We start from the raw sequence: 22014 nt of genomic DNA on the forward strand, positions 1-22014 counted from the left end.
CTATACATTTTTAGTTTGAAGACATTTGGTATGTGAACAAAATGATCTCAAAAACTTCTTTAGACGGAGAGCATTCTGACAAGCGGTATCACTGTCTGGTATGGAGGGTTGTTGGTGGGGGGGGGGTGATGCGGTGCTTCTGCACAGGACCGAAAGAAGCTGTGAGGGTCGTAAATTTAGGCAGCTCCATCTTGGATACAAGCCTGTAAAGTTCCCAGGACACCATCCTGGACCAGTGTCAGCGTCCTTTATTCAGGACCCCTATCAGCCAGGGCATGCCCTTTTCTCATTGCTACCATCAGAGGGGAGGTGCAGGAGCCTGTGGGCACGCACTCAGCGATTCAGGAACAGGTTCTCCCGCTCTGCCATCCGATTCCTAAATGGACATTGAACCCGTGCTTACTATCTCACATTTCTATCATATATTATTTCTGTTTTGCACGATTTTTAAAATTCACTATACACCCAATGTATTTAGTTTACTTATTTTTCTACTTTTGCTCTGTTATGTATTGCATTGACCTGCTGCTGCTAAAATAAGAAATATTGCGGCACATGCCGGTGATAATAAACGTCATTTTGATCATGAGAATATCTGTTTGCATTCGGTACTGCAGCGTTCCGGAGAGAGCGAAGGACATGTCAAGGCACAGATGAACTCACCGTTCTTCACTGGAACCAAGAAAGAGGTCACTTTGTGCCACTAGACGCGGACTCCTGAGGTCAAAAGAGTGGAACTGTCCCAATGCAAAAGGTTTTGTAATTTAGAAACTCTCCCCCGCATGTTTCATGGACAATTCTACTGTATCATGATGATGTGAAAATTGGCCATGAAACACTTGAAAAGGAACAGAAAGAGAGAGGGCAAAGAATAATAATGCTCCCTCTCTCTGTATCTGTCTGTCTGTCTCTCTCTCTCTCTCTCTCTGTCAGTCTCTCTCTCTCCCTCTCTCTCTCTCGCTCTCTCTCTCTCGCTCTCTCTCTCTCTCTCTCTCTCTCTCTCTCTCTCTCTCTCTCTCTCTCTCTCTCTCTCTCTCACTCACCCCTCTCTCCTTCTCTCCCTCCCTCTATCTGTCTCTCTCTCTCTCACTCACCCCTCTCTCCTTCTCTCCCTCCCTCTATCTGTCTCTCTCTGTCTCTCTCTCTCTCTCTCTCTCTCTCTCTGACTGTCTCTCTTACTCTCCCTTCCCTCCTTCAGTCTCTCGCTGTCTCATCTCCCGTCTCTCTCGCTTCTCTTCCTCTCTCGCTCTCACTCTCTCTCTCCTTAAGCCAAATACTCATGCCACAATGCTTTTCAATCACAATGTTCAAAAGTTTGTTTTTGAAACATATACCACTTTTCTTTAAATGCTTAATGAGAGAATCTGCACGTTTTATTCTAACATCTTCGAATTTTACTCCTTTTTTTGCGAAATCTACTGAATATTTTATCAATAAATTATGAACATATAGAACTTCATACATCGATATTATTTGACAACACCTCCCCACATCTGCTACTCAGCTGCTACGCAAAAAGGGTTAACTGCATGTGTCATTTCATTAAATGCCGATATCGTCATTTCCACGGAGGGTTTCAGCGTCACAAGGGAGTTTCCCTCTCCTATTAATAAGCATCTGAATCACTGAGCTCTCACTGAACAGCCGCTCCGGCACTCACAGTGATTCGCCGATCCACACAGCGGGACAGAGAGAGCGCGCTGCAGAAGGAAGGTTTGCTGGTTCCGTAATGGATCAGAGTCCGGGAACAACAGAGTGGAGAGTGACAGAAATTCCGAAGAATGTCTTCTGGGCTGCTCAGTTTATCATTGCTAATTATGAATGGATGACCCTAGACCTTCGAATTACGTATGCATTAAAAATCATTCAATTGATCTACTTCCCCGTCCTCGCGATCATTGCTCTTCCCGGTAAGTCTCTCTGCAAAGCTCAAACACTATGCAACACTATTAAACTGTTTTCTAATGTTTATCGCCCATTTGAAATCATTGCTGCTGTCGCACACCGCGGATAAGACATTTTGAAAGCTTCAAATTCTGCAGCGATGCTGTTCACTGTGACTATCGGCACTGCGCAGGTCCGTGATGTAACCGGTAAACTCTGCCCAGCCGTTGCACACATCATGTCATGACCGGGGCTTTGATATTTTGCCTCTGGAAAGGTTGTTTCTTTTGTGTCCCGTCTTCTCCCTCGAGAACATCAGCTGCCGAATCAAGCTGCTTCCAGACATTGTGTTTACAATGCAAATTAATTTTCCAAATCCAAATATTTGGAAATATAATCCAAATCCGCAATATTCTCGCAGCCAACTGCCAGCCACAAATCTACACACTAGCCACAAATCGGACAAATTCTTCACAGAGAACGCTTCCTGATGTGTGTCACTTGAATATTAGTTTTTTCTCCTCCTTGCAGTGAACCTGGTGACGATTTTAATCCTGTCCAGAGGAAAGTGCGGTCTCTCCAGAGTTGTCACTCGCTACCTGGTTGCCATGGCAGCGGCGGATGTTATGGTCCTTGTCCTGGACCTGATATTGAGCAAGATTCCGTACACTTACGTGCCAATGAAACTTTTCGTCTGGGCCTGGGATACACCAGTGTGTAAAATCCACGCCGTCCTGCTTTACGCCGCCACCGATTGTTCGGTCTGGTTCACCGTCGCTTTCACCTTTGACCGGTTTGTGGCCATTTGTTGACAGAAGCTGAAAACAAAATATTGCACCGGGAAAACTGCGGCTGTGATTCTGGGGACAGTGACTGTGATCAGCTGTTTAAAGAACATTTACTGGTATTTTCGGCTCTCAGGACATTATGAAGCGATAATTGCTTCATTTATTTGTCTGAAAACTGGGTATTTTTTGTCTGTATCTGTCGCAATTCCAATAGACTTAGTTCATTACCTTCTCACCCCTGTAATCCCATTCCTGCTGGTTCTCCTGACGAATGCATTGACCGTCCGGCATGTTTTAGTCACCAGCAGAGGGCGAAGGAGACTCCGGTGTGCTGACAAGGGACAGAGTGCCGGGGACCCGGAGATGGAGAGCCGCAGGAAATCCCTCGTTTTACTGCTGATCATCTCTGGCAATTTCGTCCTGCTGTGGGGACCGTTCACTGTGTATTCTTTGTGGAACCGACTGGCTGCTTCCTCTGCGGTGACGCTTCCTCCTGATTCTCTGCGAGAACTGGGCTCGATGCTGCAGCTTCTGAGCTGCTGCACAAACACGGCTCTTTACGCCGTCACCCAGACCAAGTTCAGGGAGCAACTGAAGGACGCGATAAAATATCCCCTGGCTCTCATTGCTGGATGGATGTCATGAAGTAATGATGTTTCCCTGCCTGGCTCTACTAATTCACCACTCATTGCAGGCAAACTCTGCACCAAAGGGGACCCGTGTAAATACGTGTTCGTCTCATTCGTCACTCGCTTTACTATCGCGCATGATTCCTCACTCCAGCTCAACTGACGACCCTTTGAATCTTTTTTTTCTGCATTCACCAGTGTATATTCCCCTCTCTTCCCGAGTGGAACGACCTACGTTTGTCAGTGTAGATAGCGCCGCCCTGGTGACCCACAGTTCTGTCTTGCAAGTCCCACCGTCCACCTGGTGCGGATGCACTGCCCCGCTCCAGCGTGAGATTCTGTGTTCCCGAAACCTCTCCTGTTCAGCGGTCCAGTTCCCCCAGTTCGCAGTTCGAGACTGGAGATCGTGTCCCGGGTATCGGTGACCGAGACCAAGGATTCCGGAAACATCTTGCAATCTCATTGTTAACGGGAGCTTGAAAAGTCGGTGTTAGCTTGGTGGAAATGCGAATGTTAGTCCGCAATGTGGGGTGCTATTGCTGTAGTTTTTTATAAAGCCTCAGTTTGGTCGAGGGGAAAGGCGGGGACAGACACGTCGTCGGATTCCAATGTGAAAGAAACGCGGGGGAAATACAGCGCACATACTTTGGTGTTTTATCTATAGGGATCGAGAGACTGAAAACTCTGGAACTGCGCGTTCCTTCAGACATAGCGCAGACCTAATGCCATTGGCGTGTGTTCCAAACTTACCTGACTCCCCCAAATCTATCAAAGTCATTCAGAGTCATTGGACCAGCCGGTAAAATGGGCTGAGAAGTGGTAGATGTAATTTCATTCAGGGAACTGCGAGCTGTTGCGTTAGGAGGATTCACACGTTGAATGTTGGGGCAGCGATGAGTGCGGTGGAACAGGGGGATCTGGGAATGGAGATCCATAATCTCTCGAAAGTGGCATCAAAGTTCGACAGGGCAGTAAAGAGGGTATTTGGTACATTGACCTTCATAAGTTAAGGTATTGGGTATCGGTGATGAAATGTTACGTTGAAGTTTCATGACGTTTGTGAGGCCGAATTTGGAGTATTGTATGCAGATCTGGTCACCTTTCTGAAGGAACGATATCAATAAGATTGAATGAGTTCATAGAGATTTTACGAGACTGTTGCGGGGTGTTGAGGACAGAGCTATAAGGATAGCTTGAACAGGTTATCGCTTTATTCCCTGAATCAGAGGAGAAAAGCGAGTGATCTGACCTATCACTTCAACATGTAGTAAACAGAACGGTCACGACTGCTGGTGGCGCATCACTGACTCTCTGGTATAGTCACTGTGTATTCAGACCGGTCACTGAACACACGGACAAGGCTTCTCCCTCAATATCGGCAATCGTATTAGAAATGTTTGTATCAGGTCCATGAATATCCGCACAGATCATCTCATTGGTCATTCAGAACTTCCCTCAAAAAACTAACACTGCCGTTACATTTCCTGTCTCAACTCGGGCACAGCAGTGACTTCCATATTTAAACTCGTCAATAATAATAATACCCCATAAACATCGACCACGGACTGTGCCTGAATATCCGAGCACAATATTACATTTACTTCTAAATACCCAACCCCTATTCTGCATATTAAATTGTGAATTGTCCATCAAGAGCCGAAGTGTACAACCACGGGATGAACTACTCAGTTGTGCGTTTGCGAAAAATCAAATTAAGACAAGTTATTAAACGATCTCCAATTGAAACACGAATCCCTATGTTATTCCAATCTCAGGATACGTTAGAAATCACCGGTTCAAAGTGAGTCTATCATCAAAGTCCGTATATGTTACCATATCCTATCTCAAGATCTTTTTTTCATTTCTGGCTGTTACTGGAGGGGGTGGAAGAGAAGTAAACTATTTTCCCCCAACTGTTACACATAAGCAGATAGTCGCTGCCAAACAACTGAGAAGGTGCGTTTGAAAGATTTGTGAATGTGAGTCTGTAAGCAGCAGGGAATCAAATCGAGGCAGATCGGCAGACGGAGACTGTCGTGAATCAGTTCCGATGGGATCGTCACAAACTCTCCAGTCGGCATACTGACCGCGTGTCTGTGACGTCCTGGAGAGACACGGTCAGGGCTGAAGAGGTCAGCAGACCCAAACACAAACTGAATGGTATGCCAACATGTTAGATCCATCAAAGCCGTAATTTGGACGTTCAAAAAAGACACTTCAGTTCAATAAACAGAACTCTGTGTTTTTATAGACCTTCAGAAAGACACTTCAGTTGAATAAACAGAACTCTCTGTTTTTATAGACACCGCAGCGCTGCTGAGGAGAATAATGGGGACACGATTTTTTTCTTTCATCCCGCCCCTATCCCAACTTATTAGCTTTATGTATCGCCTTCTATCTTTTATCACCTCCATCTTCATATTCCAGCTCGATCCCCCATCTTTCCCAGTGTGATTAGGCAACTAAATACAGGAGCAGGAGTAGTCCACTCGGCCGACCGAGTCTTCTCTCCCATTCTATCATGGCTCATTTGTAACTACTCAACCCCATTCTCCCGCCTTCTCCCCGTGACGTGGCATCTAGACTAACCAGGAACCAACCAATCCACGCTTTAGTATGCTCAGTGTTTTGGCGTCTACAGCCGTCGATGGCAACGAATTACACAGGTTCAATACCATCTGGCTGAGAGAATTCCTTCTCATCTCTGCTCTAAATGGTCGACTTTCTGTACTGACGCTGCGTCCCCTGGTCCTGTTTCCACAGTTACTCCATCGAGTCCTTTGGGTATTCGATAGATTTCCATAAATCCACCCTCCATGTTCTGAACTCAGGCGAGTACAGGTTCGGAACCTTCAAACTCTCCTCCTACGCTCAGCCGTGCATTCCCGGAGTCATTCCCGTGAACCTCCCTGGACGCTTCCCAATACCAGCACTACCTTTTTTACTGATGTGTCCCAGACCGATCACAATACTCCGTGTGGTCTGATGAACGCAGTGAAACTCTCCTCATCCGCTCAGCCCTGCATTCCCGGAATCATTCCCGTGAACCTCCTCTGGACCCTTCCCAATACCAGCACCGCCTTTCTTAATGAGGGGTCCCAGACCGATCACAATACTCCGTGCGGTCAGATGAACGCAGTGAAACTCTCCTCATCCGCTCAGCCGTGTATTCCCGGAATCATTCCCGTGAACCTCCTCTGGACGCTTCCCAATACCAGCACCGCCTTTCTTAATGAGGTGTCCCAGACCGATCACAATACTCCGTGCGGTCTGATGAACGCGGTGAAATGCCCGCTGAAACGTTTATCTACATTCGTTAAACCATAGAGCGACCAGTTGGTTTCTGCAGTAGAATTAAGTCAAACACCATGTTTCCTCCATAATCTATCCACCTGCCGGTATGTGGAATCACGGTTGACAACTGAGCTCTCAGAAATGCGCATGCGTTTAGTGGTGATTTATTTTACTTGCCGTCTATCCTGTAGAGGTGAAATATGCCCGTCATCAGATATGTAATATGTAAGGATCAGTTCAGCTGTTCACACGGATGGTCGCTCTGCAGAACATGGGAACTGTCGGTGACGGGTCACTCGTGTCCCTCCCGTTCTTCCTTTTTTAAATTTTCATTCTCTCCATTCGGTCTCATTCTACTATCTGATTATATTCAAGGTGTTTTACACCCGGCTGTTCCAGTCAGAATAGATCAGCTCCCTTTTCTCCATCCTCCTCGCTGTTTCTCATTTTCCTATTTAGTGATGTTCACGGTGTTTTACTCCGGGCTGGTCCAGTCAGAGTGGATCAGCTCCCTTTTCCCCATCCTCCTCGCTGTTTCTCATTTTCCTATTTAATGATGTTCACGGTGTTTTACTCCGGACTGGTCCAGTCAGAGTGGATCAGCTCCCTTTTCTCCATCCTCCTCACTGTTTCTCATTTTCCCATTTAGTGATGTTCACGGTGTTTTACTCCGGGATTGTCCAGTCAGAGTGGATCAGCTCCCTTTTCTCCATCCTCCTCGCTGTTTCTCATTTTCCTATTTAGTGTGTTCACGGTGTTTTGCTTCCGATTTCACTCCCGATCCACTCGATTACTCCGGAAACTTCCCCGCTAATGTCTTCAACCTCGCCGGTATACAAATTTAGATTGGTGTGTTGCAGCATGAGGAATCATTATCGGAGCACACAGCGGAGTCGTGTGTTTGGTTTTCTTTCTCAACAATCTCTCCATCTCCTGACTGCTCCCTCTTTGTTCTTTCATATCCCAAGGCTCCGTGACGATTTGCTTCTTTGCTTCTCCCTCTGTTCTCTGTTTCTCTCCGACCGCACATCCGGTCCCCTACTGAGCAAAGTACATCTCATTGTAGCATTTCGGAACATATATTTACACGGATTATAAATGTACGCTGCACTTTAAAGAATTTACAAAGCCACCGAAAAAAAGCGTCTGATCTTCCCCCCCCCACCTCTCTCTCTCTCTCTCTCTCTCTCTCTCTCTCTCTCTCTCTCTCTCTCTCTCTCTCTCTCTCTCTCTCTCTCTCTCTCTCTCTCTCTCTCTCTCTCTCTCTCTCTCTCTCTCTCTCACTCTCTGCAATTAACTGGAAATTATCTTGCAATATAATCGATTTTTGGAAAGAAATAGGAAATATGATACTGGAAATCCGAATTAGAACAGAAATTGCAGAAAACGGTCAGCTGATAATGTAGGTTCTTTTTAGAATAATAATTGATATTTGAGGTGTCTGTAGTTACTGTTCACCACAAGGAAAAACACCGCAGTACCTCGTGTCTGTGGATTCGAACACGGTATCTTCATTCATTCATCATCTGGTGGGTCTTCCACCCGATCGGAGTTTCACCACAAGAGAAACAGCACCGTACCTCGTGTCTGTGGATTCGAACACGGTATCTTCATTCATTCATCATCTGATGGGTCTTCCACCCGATCGGAGTTACACCACAAGGAGAAACACCACCGTACCTCGTGTCTGTGGATTCGAACACGGTATCTTCATTCATTCATCATCTGATGGGTCTTCCACCCGATCGGAGTTTTACAACACCGTTGAAGTAGGAGTTGGGACGACGGGTAACTTCCGGCGCGAAGGGATTCATGCCACCAGTTTGTCCATTTTCTTTATCAGTCTCTGTCCTCCTGCGCCCACCTTCCTTAAAACAACACTTGCTGCTCCTCCACCTGTCCACGCTTAGTCCGCAGTCTTCACTGCAGGGCCATCAGTTTCATCATCGTTAAAAAAGCGGTCCTAACACACCCTTGTGGAAAACTCCTAGTCACGGTAGTCAAGGGAAGCCCGTCCCTTTGCTTTGTTCCCACACTTTCCCTGTTGTCAGCCAGACGATGCTCGACGTATGCGACAGCCTTTCATGTAATACACTCGGCAGATTCGTGTGCGGAATCTTGTCAAAGACCTTCTGAAAATCGAAGTGCACAACATCCACCGTTTCTCATTTGTCCATCCTCTCATCCATCTGAATTCCAGCGAGTACAGTCTCAGAGCCATCAATCATCCTTGTGAACGTCCTCTGGACTCTTTCCAATGCTAGCGCATATTTTATAAGATGAGGGACCCAAAACTGTTCACAATACTCAAGGTGAGGCCTCCGCCGTGATGCAATGGTGGAGATCGGTGAGCCGGATAGCCTAACCATGTTCCTATATCTTCTGGTAACTATATCCTGTGGTATTGCGGCCAAATTTGGTGAGAAATTAATGATGAATATTGCTTTTCATGATTCGCATAACAAACCGTCCGGCGTCCCTGTGACTAAATTTGGTGGCTAGGATGTTTTAAAGTGACAGTTTCAGAGGTGGTCCCCCCGATAAACATGTCGCGACGAGGGTGGGATTCGAACCCACGCGTGCAGAGCACAATGGATTAGCAGTCCATCGCCTTAACCTCTCGGCCACCTCGTCTGCTCTTCCCTCTCTTGTGTTCCGAACTTCTGAATTTATTCACAGCACTTAAATCTTCTGCTTAAGGTCTACACGTTTCTATTCAGATTCTCTGCCGATTTGTTTTGCTCGCCATTCTTATCAGAAATTCATGTACGTGGATAAGGGCAGTTTCGCGAGATAAGTGTCAAACACAGGAAACATGTAAATAGGTATCTTATGGACTTGAGACGCTATGGAGCTGCTGTGGCATAAGTATCGATTCCGTGATCTGTAACTCGGAGAAACTGTGAATGTTTAGAGTTGTAAAATGAGATAAATTTATGTTGAATTGAACAAAATTTCAATAGCTTCTGCTATCACATTGCTCGAATTCAAGTAAACAGATGTTATAGGAGTTTGCCATCTGGTTGGAGAATGACGATTTTCCGTGTATTGGGCAAATGCAATCACCCGATGACTACCACATTAAGACGCGCTGAATGTCACGTCCGGCCGTGCGCAGCCGCAGATCCGAACACCCTAACGCTGAACCGACACAAACACATGGCCGCCCTGTTCTGGAATACCAATCCCACGGCTGAAGTAGCTAATAAGAAGTCGAGTTTACTCTGTCATTAATGCATTGAATGTGGTGGACCTTTGTCACTGATTGCAATCCCAGAATATAACTGCTGCAAAAGACAGTGACGTGTGCCTGTGACAATTCCTTTCTGTGTGACAGAAATGGAATATTGAACAGCCCAAAGCAGGAGTGCTTGGAGAGATATTGACACAACAATGGTCGAATGCTCACCTGGGATGAAATCACTGCAGCCGAGTACTTTTAGCTCGGTCAGGAAATCATTTTACAGGTGGAAACTCCTTGCTGCATTCAGCATTTCCCCATTTTCCCTCTTGGTCTTTCTCGCAGAATACGGCCGTATGGCCTAATGGATAAGGCGTCTGACTTCGGTGCTTGACTGGTGGAAGTCATGAGAAGATTGCAGGTTCGAGTCCTGCCGCGGTCTTTTTGACAAACTGGCGGATTCGTTTCCATTCTGTCTCTCACTACCAGCAACATGGTTGGCTCAATTCCGCGTGGGGATTAATCGGAGTTCTCCACCCTCGGGGATCAGTAATGCCTCGTCTTCGTTGTACACAACATATAATATTTTGTGTCCAGTCTGTGCAGTATTTCTGCAGACACTTTCATAAACAATTCTCTGGAACTTCTCAGACGTTCAGGAGGAGCTGCTGCTGGGAAGGTGAAGTTTATTTCACATTCAGCTCCGTCTCCGAGCACACCTCATCGGCAAGAATTCACCACCCAGCACTGACGGGACATGCTCCTGTTTGCAACCCTGCTCCTCTTCTTGGACACAACGCGCTGGTTCTCTGCCTGCTCTGGATCTTTTCATCACTAATTGCCGACTGGACATCAACCGCCTCAACATCAGGAATCCTCACTTCTCCTCGAACCTTACCCCCTCTGAATGCACTGCCCTCCAATCTCTCAGCACCGGTCCCAAACTTACCATCAATCCCGCAGACAAAGTGCTGCTGTTGTAGAGTGGCGGACTGACCTCTAACTTGCTGAGACCAGGCGGTAACACTCGGACACATCCTCACGCCTACACCTTGAAAAAGCCCGACTCCGGACCATCAGAGAACTGTATCCGGCATTACCACTAACATCATCAACTCTGGAGAACCTCCATTCACTGTGGGGAACTCATCGTTCCGTTGCCCTGAACTGCTCTCTCCTACCTCCTACTCAAATCACAAACCTGATTGTCCGGGTAAGCCCACTGTCTCTGCCTGTTCCTACCCGGCTGATCCTGTGTTCTCGTAGCTCCAGTCCATCTTATGCCCCGTAATTCAGTCTCTTCCCACCAGCATTCGCAACCCTTCCCGTGCGCTCGATTAACTCGCTGACTTTCAATTCCCTGGCCCTGACCGTCTCATTTTCTCCATGGAAATCCAGTCCTCACTGAAACTTCTCCTCCGCCTTCTTCCACTTACTCCAAATTCAATGGGTCGCCATGGACACCAGCATGGGTCCCAGATATGTCTCCCTTTACGTTGCCTAAGTAAATCAATCTACCAAACCAATGTACCAGACCCTCCCCGGTAACGCACCCCAGCGCTCCCAGCGCTACGTCGACCAATGTATTGCTGCCGCTTCCTGCATTCACACTGAGCTCGACAACGTCAACCACTTCGCCTCCAGCTTCCACCCCGCCCTTGAACGTCCCACTCAATGCAAGCAAAGCAAATGGAGAAGAAACCAGAGGTCCAAGAGCCAGTCCTCATCGGAGGATCAGTGAGGGTGAGCAACTTTAAATCCCCGGGTGTTCCTATTTCAGAGGGTTTGCCCTGGAACCATCACAAGTGCAAATGCGAAGGAAGGACGGCGGCGCCTCTGTTTTCGTAGGAGTTTGCGGAGATCGGCAGGACATTTGAAACCTTGACACATTTCTGTAGAAGTGATATAGTGTGTATCGACTGACGCCGAATGGTAAGGTAGTATGGAAACATCGATGTCATTGAACGTAAGTTCCTACAGCCGGTGGTGGTTTCGGCCGAGTACATGTCCGGTGAAGCTCTCCACCATTGAGCACAGCTTTCTTTGGGGACGTTGCTATTGAGTATTTGGTGGCTAGTGGGCGTTGATGCTTTCTGCTGAAACGTTGGGGGATGGTCCTGATACCTTTGCTGTTCCCCTCAACCTCCATTTCTCCGCCATCAGCCCGTGACCTTAGGCGCCCTGACTTTTCAGAAACTTACCAACTGTTGTTTTACAAAAATCGAATTGCTCCGCCTTTACAGCCGACCATAGCAATGATTCCCCACTCTGATTCACCACAATTTTATCATCATCTTTCTTCCAAAGGTGAGCCCCTGTATTCTGAAGCAGTGCCGTCTGTCCTAGACTCCCTCCACTGGGTGAATTATTCCCACCAGACAGCTTGCAAACGTCAAAACGTATTTCTTCTGAACCACTGTCGCTGCAATCTGAAACCCCCAATTTCCCTTTAAGAAACGTACTGTTGATCTGTCTAAATTAATCGGCAGTTTAACGAGCTGCTGAAGGACCAGATGGACTTGACTCTCGGGAATGCAGATGCGGCACCTTTCAGCGATCAGCGAAGGTCACCCATTACCATTGCCGGAAAAGAGGTCGGTTCGGAAAACTTCAAGCCAGACTAAATGACGGGCTATGAAGCAGCCTCTACCCGGCATCTTCTTAGCCAAAGGCCACCGACTTGAAAACAAGATGCATTACGTCAGCGCAACATTGCGGTTTCGAAGGGAAATGAGGGGCTGCTGTCCTCTCTGTTCCATGGAGACATGGCTCAGTTCGGTGGAACTGCCGGAAGGCTTCTCAATCCACCGTTCGGAGAAGATAAGAAGGTATTGTGGTGCTGGGGGGGGGGGGGGGGTGGAACGGGGGTGTTGTTTCATGACTAACTCTTCATGCTCTCCGTATATAGCGGTCTTGCCTCACCCTTGTTCTCCCAATCACAACACCCAATGATTGAGTTCTGTCGGTGCTGCTTACCGAGAGGTTCTCCTCATTGATCCGAACGGCACTTCACAAACCGCCAGAGCAGATGTTAAGCAAGCATACCATGTACTGAGTGCCGCGACCAGCAAACAAGGAACTGCCTACCCTGAGGTCTTTCAAATCATTGCGGGGGTTTCTATCAGGCTTGTTTAATGAAATCTCGGCTTATTTGTCATCAGCACGTCATCCTCAGTACCAGGGGCTCCCGCACTCTCGACCACTGTTACAGCACGATCAGGAAAGCCTACCATTCCACCCACAGACCATATTTCGGGCATTCTGAACGTCTGGTTTTCTTTCTCCTACCTCCATCCAGGCGGAGGGTGAGGAACCAGACACCAGATGTATCGGGAACAACGTCACCGGAATCGGCGAGAGACAGGAATAAAAATGACCCAGAGCTCCTAAGAGAATCTGAATGTCACAATCTTTATAAAGACACTGGAGAACGAGTGCTTCCCACCGATTCGTACAGTCCAGAGTGGTCTTTAACCAGAAGCAGTGGATGAACAAGCGATCTGCAAAGTGCTGAGCAGTAGATTCACGGCAATATTTATCACATTTATTCATTATTATTATTACCAATAAGTTTCGTTTTCGATTTTGCTGATTTGGTAGTTCTCTATTGCTGTAGGGAGAGCACCATCAGCTTCCCTGGTGATCTAGTTGTTAGGATTCGGCGCTCTCACCGCCGAGGCCCGGGTTCGATTCCCGGTCAGGGAATTAGGATATTGCCGAATGAAATGTGCTTATTTTAAAACATCGTGTGTATTAACTTACTGCCACAGACACCCCATTCCTGTCTATGCTTAACCTGATTCTGCAGCATAAGACCATAAAATATAGGAGCAGAATTAGGCCGTTTGGCCCATCGGGTTTGCATCGACATTTCCTCTCAGCCCCATTCTCCTGCTTTCTACTGGTATCATGTCATGCCCTGATTAATCAGCAATCTATCGATCTCTGACAAATATGCAAAGAGACTCGGACTCCACAGGGGCCTGTGGCAACGAATCCGACAGATTCGCCACTCGCTGGCTGAACAACTCACTCCTCATCTCTGTTCTAAAAGGATGCTAGTCTATCTCGAGGCTGCGTCCTTTGGTCTTAGATTCTCCCACCATAGGAAACATCCTCTCGACTTCCGCCCTGTCAAGGCCTTTCACCATTCGACAGCTTCCAATGAGGTCCCGCGCAATTTACTGAATTCCAGTGAATGCGGGCCCGGCGCCATCAAACGGTCTTCATATCACCAGCCATTTAATCCCAGCATCATTCCTCTGAATCTCCTTTCAACCCTCTCCAGCTTCAGCCATACTTTCTCAGGTAAGGGACCTAAAACTGCTCACAATACTCCAGGCGAGACCTCACCAGTTCTTTATAAAGTCTCTGAATCGCATCTTTGCTTTATATTCTACCCCTCTTGAAATGAATGCGAGCATCGCACTTTCCTTCCTCACCACAGACTCAACCTGCAAATTAACCTTTGGGACATGATGGTGCAGGTGAGTACGTCACAATGGGAGTCCTGTACACGGAGTCCCGAGGCTCTTAGCGCCTCAGTCTTCTTGTTTACATTTTCTCTCCTCTTAGAAAGTCTGCTCCTTCATTTCTGATATCAAAGTGTCTGACCATATATCTTCCTGCACTGCATCTCATTTGCCACTTCCTTCCCCATTCTCCAACCTTCTGTAGCCTCTTTAACTCCGAGAAGGACTTACTGCTCTTTTCGGACTGAAAAATCTGCATGTGGTGAGTGGTGTCATACCAAAGTATTGAACTGACAGAAATATGGGATGCCAACTTCACAAGTTCTCCGATCTCCGCAGCCGAGGGAACAGGATTTATTGAATAACGTGTTACCTGCTCCAAATGTGTGTAGATTACGGGACCAGAACTCAGTACATCGAATCCCACATCGTTAATGAAAATCGAATCGGGGAAGTACCGCGTTGAACAGAGAATCAGGATCAGGTATATTATCTCCGGCACGTGACGGGAAATGTGTTAACTTAGCAGCAGCAATTCAATGAAATATATAATCTAGCAGAGAGAGAAAATAATAATATTAACAACAAATGAAATAAAACATAATAATAAATAAAGAAGTAAATCAATTACCTATATCGAATAGATTATGAAACAGATGCAAAAAGAGAAATACTGTATATTAATAAAGTGAGGTCCTATGCAAAACTTCAAAGTCCATTCGTGATTCTGATTGCAGAGGGGAGGAAGCTGTTCCTGAACCGCTGAAAGAGCGTTTCTGTCTCATACCCTTAGACACCCAGGTTCAAACCTGATATCCGGTGCCATCTGTGTCGACGTTGCTCCTATGCAGATTGGAGGAATTTTCATCGTCAGTGTCATGACGGTCTATTATCGTCCCTCATTAATGAGCTGTCCTTACTGTGTCAGGCTGATGACGTGACGTAGCCGGACAGCGGGTTGCAATGAGAATATTTAGGCTGCAATTGGGTCGTTCAGTGAGGGCGCAAACTGGACAAAAGTGTTTATTGCTGGAATGGGTGAGGTCATGTACTTCGTTGAGATTGGAATTAAATAAAGGACGATCGGTTGGGGCGAGACTGTCAAAGGAAACTGTTCCCGAAACAGAGATGGCGAGCCGATGGGTGGATCAGGTATTTTGGAAGGCCACTGCAGATTGTAGTTCATTGCAACTCGATTGGGAATTAGAAATAGAGGAAACATTGTGATACATCTGTACAGGTTCCTGAGGTTGGCTCTGATGCCGTGACGGTAATTTCACTCCCCATATATGCTGAAGGGTACAGTAGCACTGGAGAAGCTCGGAACAATTTAACTGACTCAGCTCCAGTGATGAATTTACATCCTCTGACGAACAACTGAAGTTAAAACTGTTCACTACAGAATACAGAATATAATGCCCTCGGGTGGTCTCTGCCACAACTACAGTAACACAGGAATCGAGTGAGATTAGAATCTGACAGAGGATGAAAATACGTCGCCATGCGAATCGTAGAGCGAAAGGACGATGTCCTCTTCTTGACACTGACGCTGAAATATCCGTTCTCCGAGTTTGATTCTTTTAGTTTTATAAGACAGTAAAATTCCGAACTGCAGAGAGTTTAAGCTGCTTCCAGGGGATTGATCAGAGTCGGAATAGAAATGAACATTGCACAATGAGTAGAAATGTATTGTATTGAATTGTATTGAAGAGTGTAAAATTACGCAGTTCTCAAATGAACACAGAGCGTGATGTGCTCAGACAGCATCAAGAGTGTTAAATTTTATTGGCAGTGGGATTGTTGGTGTGCGCGCTGCGAGCAGGGTTCGAACCTGCGTGGGGAATACCCATTGGATTTCAAGTCCAACGCCTTAACCACTCGGCCATCGCAGCAATAATGTTCAGCATCGCTGAAAATGTTCAGCACCCACCGTAGCACTGCCATTGAAGTGAAGGTTTTACTTGATTTCTGTTTGGTAATGGAAAGGGTGAATCATTATTCCAATACAAATAGTATAATTGGACATCTGTGGAATTTGTTTCAACACCGTTAGGTCAGAACGGGAGTATGGAGGGGTAACACTGCCGTCAGTATCATAAATGAAGGAGATTTCCAGTATTAGGGATATTGTTCAGGATCAGAATTTGGTTTATAATGACGAACATATGTCAACATTACATTGTTGTTTTATATTCTGCTCCTCCTGGACTGAATGTTAAAATTGTATTTGCCTTCCTTTACCGCTGACTGAGCCTCGAATTAAACATTTAGGGAATATTGCACAAGGTATCTTTGCATCTCTGATTTCTGAAACCTTCCCCATGTAGAGACTTGTTTTATCCTTTCTTCCAATGTGCATCACCGTACCACACGATGATCTATTTGACAAATCTTCTCCCTTTCTCCTCAACTGTCTTTGATCTTCAATGTGCTTCGAATCTTTCGAGTTTTTGAACACGTTGAAGTCAGGCTGCATTTCTTATATTTTCCTTTCTTTACCCTAACGTCCTTCAGAGTGGAGTAAGAATCGCGGTCTTCCAACCATCAGGATCTATTCTAGAATATCAAATCAAGTCACTTCTTAATTGTCATTTCGACAATAACTGCTGGTACAGTACATAGTAAAAACGAGACAACGTTTTTCAGGACCGTGGTGTTACATGACACAGTACAAAATCTAGACAAGTCTACGTAAAAAAAACAGCACAGAAAACAAATCTACACTAGGCTACAGACCTACTCAGGACTGCATAACGTGCACAAATCAGTGCAGGTATTACAATAAGTAATAAGCAAGACAATAGGGCAGTAAGGCGTCAGTCCAGGTTCTGGGTATTGAGGAGTCTGATAGTTTGGGGGAAGAAACTGTTACATAGTCTGGTCGTGAGAGCCCAGATGCTTCGGTGCCTTTTCACGGACGGCTGGTGGGAGAAGAGTTCGTATGAAGGGGGAGTGTGGTCCTTCATAATGCTGCTTGCTTTGCCGGTGCAGTGTGTGGTGTATATGTCCGTGATGGCGGGAAGAGAGACCCCGATGATCTTCTTAGCTGACCTCACTATCCGCTGCAGGGTCTTGCAATCTGAGATGCTGCAATTTTCGAACCAGGCAGTGATGCAGCTGCTCAGAATGCTCTCAATGCAACCCCTGTAGAATGTGATGAGGATGTGGGGTAGCCCCTTCCAATCCGCCTGGACAGCTCCAGATTTAGTTCCCTGTTATTTTCTGCCAGTAACGGGGTGCAGGACAGTTACGGTCCCTGACCTTATTTCTGCGAGTGACGTGGTCGGCGACTGTTGTTGCCTTTGTTTTTCCATGCGAGTGAGGGGGTTGAGGGCTGTTATCATTCCTGACTTTATTTCTGCGAGTGACGTGGTCGTCGACTGTTGTTGCCTTTGTTTTTCCATGCGAGTAGGGGGTTGAGGGCTGTTATCATTCCTGACTTTATTTCTGCGAGTGACGTGGTCGGCGACTGTTGTTGCCTTTGTTTTTCATGCGAGTGAGGGGATTGAGGGCTGTTATTATTCCTGACTTTAATTCTGCGAGTGACGTGTTCGGGTACTTCTATTGTCGCTATTTTTCTGGGGGTGGGGGGGGGGTGGGGAGGCATTTTGGGGTTTGCGAGATTTGTTTCTTTGCTTTTTTCGTGCCGGGGTTGATGCTTGTCCTTTCATGAAAACCGATGTTCTCTCGGTATTTCATTGCTGTCTGGAGCAGACAAATCTCCGAGTTGTATTGTAGATACGGACTTTGACAATAAAATTAACCTTTGAACTTTTATCTTCTCCTCACTCGTGTTACTACGTTTCCACTTACTGTATGAAATACTCGTAACTCTGATTTTATCTTCTCGCTCTCAGACTGCAGGACAAATTCAATCATATTACAATCACTGCCTCTCAAGCATTCCTGTATCTTAATCGACCTGATCAAAACACAACACAGTACACAATCCACAATTAGCTTTTTCTAATGGGCTCGGCCAAAACGTACTCTAAATGTCCATTCAGTAGGCATTACACAAATTCCCTCTCCGAGTATCCAGCGACAACTGGACTTTCTCAAACTACCTACATATGAAGATCCTACAATGACCACCGTAATATTGCCATTTTCCCATGCCTTGTACATCTCCGGTTGTCATTTGTACTTAACGTCAACTGCTAGAGGACTGTATATAACTCCCATCCTCTGAACCTATGTTACCTCTCACTAATGATTCTATTGGCACCATATTGCGAAAATGCCACGACAGCTTTCTGCACCTTCTTTCGATCCTACGCATTGGAGCCCTGCCCCACACCAGACTATGAAGCAACGACTGACAATGCTGTCCACGTACGTCCGCAGAAATCCATCTGATTATTTGACAGGACTCTACGTTTCATTAATGAACAATTATGACGTCTGCACTGTGACCGCGTCAGCATGTTGGGACCAGGATGGATCCGCTGAGATGTCAGGAACCTGAAGATATTTACCCTTTTGAACCTTCAGTGAGGATTTGTGTTTGTTCACCTGACACATTCTCCCTGGAGTACAATTAATTCCCTGGACTTACTAAAATTGATGGGAAGGTTGTTGCTTCGACTCCACCCAACCAGCATATCCATCTGATGCTGAGACGCCTATTGGTGTCATTAGAAACGGGATTGCCTGGACAGTGAACGCAAACTTTGTGTTCCCTCAAGTTCCGAGTGCATTATGGGTAGCAGGGAACGTCACCGCCTCCTCGGTGCTTCACACGTCCCAGTCATTGATCAGCAGTACAGTCAACGCAATGGCTGTTCCTCCGGACCACGCGGTGTGAGTGACTGTGAGTAATCTGTCCTTGGTCGTTGCTGAAATGGTTCGGTGCCTACAGAAAGTAGCAACGAGCGGCGTCACAGGGAACGACACTCTTCATAAATGGTTTGCACATTTCACTGCAAACTCAGGATGGGCTGAGACGGTCACTTCCACGTGATTGTTTTCAGCTCGTTATGTTGTCAGTTGTTCCTGGTATTCGTCTCAGTGTTGGCTTATAATTACTGATCACATCCATAGACTCCAAACAGAACACAACCTAGTCGCGGTGTGAAGGCTTGCCTGGCTCAGTAACGTGGAGAGCGAAGCTGGCTGGAGTTAGGAGTTAATGCTTTGACTCTTTTTAGGGTCACTCATGCCAAACAAGTCAAATGGTTGAGGGCAGACGAAGAGTGTTCCCCGGCTCCCACAATTTCGAGGTTTCAGCTCAGAGATAACAAGCCGAACTGGTCAAAGCAAACTTCAGTGAAACGACAATGAAGAGTCCGTCTACATGTGTATCTGTCGGTATTTCTGAATCGCTACGCGGGACTTGGCAGGGAATTGCGCAAACCGAGAGGAAGCTACTGACACGGTGAATGAATCCCTGAACGTCGCTGACTGACAGGAATGGAGGATCCTCACTGCGGCCCCAACAAGCCAGTGGCGAGACTGGTAGTAACTTATGAAATTAGTCAGCTCCGCCCTGGGGACAGGCCTCCGTTGTAACCAGGACATCTTCATGTAGCGGTGACTCAGAGAGGCGGCGACCATCATTAAGGACTTTATCACCCAGGACATTCCTCTTCTCACTGTTACCATCAGGAAGAAGGTACAGAAGCCTAAAGCCACACACTCAGCGATTCAGGAACCAATTCTTCCCCTCTGACATCCAATGTCTACATGGACATTGAACCTATGAAATCTACTCACACTTTTATCTCTTTTGCTCTATTTTTAATTTAACAATTTAATATACATATATTTAATTCAATATTTGATTGATTTTTATTTCTATATTTATCACGTATTGATTGTACTGCTGCCGCTAATTTAACAGATTTCTCGATATCTGTCCCAGATATTAAACTCAATCTGATTCTGATTCTGAAGTAAGTCATATCCGTAAAACAGATGTTGGTGAAGATCAGAACTGATGTAGAGCAGATCAGAATCCGTTTGCCAATGGAAAGGAACCAAACAAGGGACGCCTGTTTAAAACTCATTTCCGAACATACTTTTCTTGCATTGGGTGATGCTTCTGAGCAATTCCCTGCCCAGGTGAATAATTGGCATGATTTCAGGCTGGTGTACAGAAGCACTTGTTTCATGAACAGCGGAGACGTTTGATAAAAGGCACAGAATAAGAACGTTATTCAGGACGAATTTTCACACGTCGATGCTGCCCGGCCTGCTGAGATCCTCCAGCCTGTTAGAATGCAGAACATTGAATAACCGGCGAGGTGGTGGGGTGGTTAAAGCGATGTACTGGTCACCTATTCTGTTTTGCGAAAGTGCATCCGAATCCCGTCCTTGACCTTGCCGGTTTGTTTTATAGGACCATCTGCTGCGCTTTCACATAAACCGCTGCAAAGTTATCATTCAAGTTCAGCTTGAAATTTACTGTTATTAAACCGTAAACAGGGAAATGTCCAGACGCACGTTTTTCTGGGTCTAAGCAGCGAAACCCAAAACCTACATCACATACAACACATTAAATTATATTAACACAATAATTTTAAGAGATAGTAAATATATATTCGGGAGGTATACTGTACAAGTTGACATTAAGTGCATATCCAGTACAACATATAGTTAAACATATGTGAATAATGCCACAGACGTTGCCATAAATAATGTTTAATGGGTAACAACTCGCTGTTCAGATGTTATCTAACCGAAGAAACCTTGCTCCTAGCCCGTGGTACCTTCGGCCTGACGGTATGAGGACGGACACATTATGGAACAGTAGGACGAATGCGAGTTCCCTTTGATATTGACGGAGAGCCCCTGATGACTTCCTCTGACGTTCTCACAATCCATTTCAAAATTCGGGACAAAACTGATCAGCGTTTTCCCTCCCTTTCAACACAAATGTCCGACTGGGTGCGGTCCGTTTCACTGGAGCTTCCGCTCAGCCTGAGAACTTGACTTTCATAGAAGAAGAAGAAGAAGAAGAAGAAGAAGAAGAAGAAGAAGAAGAAGAAGAAGAAGAAGAAGAAGAAGAAGAAGAAGAAGAAGAAGAAGAAGAAGAAGAAGAAGAAGAAGAAGAAGAAGAAGAAGAAGAAGAAGAAGAAGAAGAAGAAGAAGAAGAAGAAGAAGAAGAAGAAGAAGATAGGATAGCAATGGACATTTTGCTGCAGTTTTTTATCCTACCTGCGTGCGCAGGCTGTTAAACAAGCATCGAGAGCAAGGCTGACGTCAGACATTGAAAGCTACCGAATGCAGACAGGACCAGACACGGTGGATGTGGAGATGAGTTTCCTACGGTGGGGATTTCCAGAAGTAGCGGGCACAGCCTCAGAATTGAGGGGGCGATCTTCTAGAACAGCAGTAAGGAGGATGTATTTCATTAGCCAGAGTGTAGTGATTGTCACACACTGCGTTGGAGGACAGGTCTGTGGGCATTTTTGAAGCACAGGTTGAGAGCTCCCTGATTGGTCAGGGTATTAAATAATATGGAGAAAAAACAGGTGTATGGGATTGAGAGGGATCCAGAATCAGCCAGAATCGAATGGTAGAGCAGATTCGATGGGCTGAATGGCCTAATTCTCCTCCTATGTATTATAGTAAGCGTGGGCGCTTTATCGGTTTAAGACTCAATTACAGGAGCACACAAACAACATATACTTTTTGATGTGTTTTATTGCCAGTCAAACGGAACAGGCGACTAACAGTACAGCATTGGTCTGTGATGACAAAGGCCACGGAGCTAAGCAATGGACAAGATCAACAATAACAATCATGAAACCGAGAGGCGATCC

The 22014-nt window shown here is 46.1% G+C and overlaps 3 non-coding genes across 3 annotated transcripts; 1 reads left to right on the plus strand and 2 right to left on the minus strand.

Annotated features, from left to right (window-relative positions):
• Positions 1-9147: 9147 nt before the first annotated feature.
• trnas-gcu (transfer RNA serine (anticodon GCU)) lies at positions 9148-9229 on the minus strand. Its single transcript has one exon. It is a non-coding gene; the product is annotated as a tRNA-Ser (tRNA).
• A 4180-nt stretch (positions 9230-13409) lies between these two features.
• On the plus strand, positions 13410-13481 carry trnae-cuc (transfer RNA glutamic acid (anticodon CUC)). The gene has a single exon. It is a non-coding gene; the product is annotated as a tRNA-Glu (tRNA).
• Positions 13482-16058: 2577 nt separating this feature from the next.
• On the minus strand, positions 16059-16140 carry trnas-uga (transfer RNA serine (anticodon UGA)). Its single transcript has one exon. It is a non-coding gene; the product is annotated as a tRNA-Ser (tRNA).
• Between the last annotated feature and the right edge of the window lie 5874 nt (positions 16141-22014).

The sequence above is a fragment of the Hypanus sabinus genome, unplaced genomic scaffold (genome assembly GCF_030144855.1).
Source record: "Hypanus sabinus isolate sHypSab1 unplaced genomic scaffold, sHypSab1.hap1 scaffold_548, whole genome shotgun sequence".
Classification (NCBI taxonomy): domain Eukaryota; kingdom Metazoa; phylum Chordata; class Chondrichthyes; order Myliobatiformes; family Dasyatidae; genus Hypanus; species Hypanus sabinus.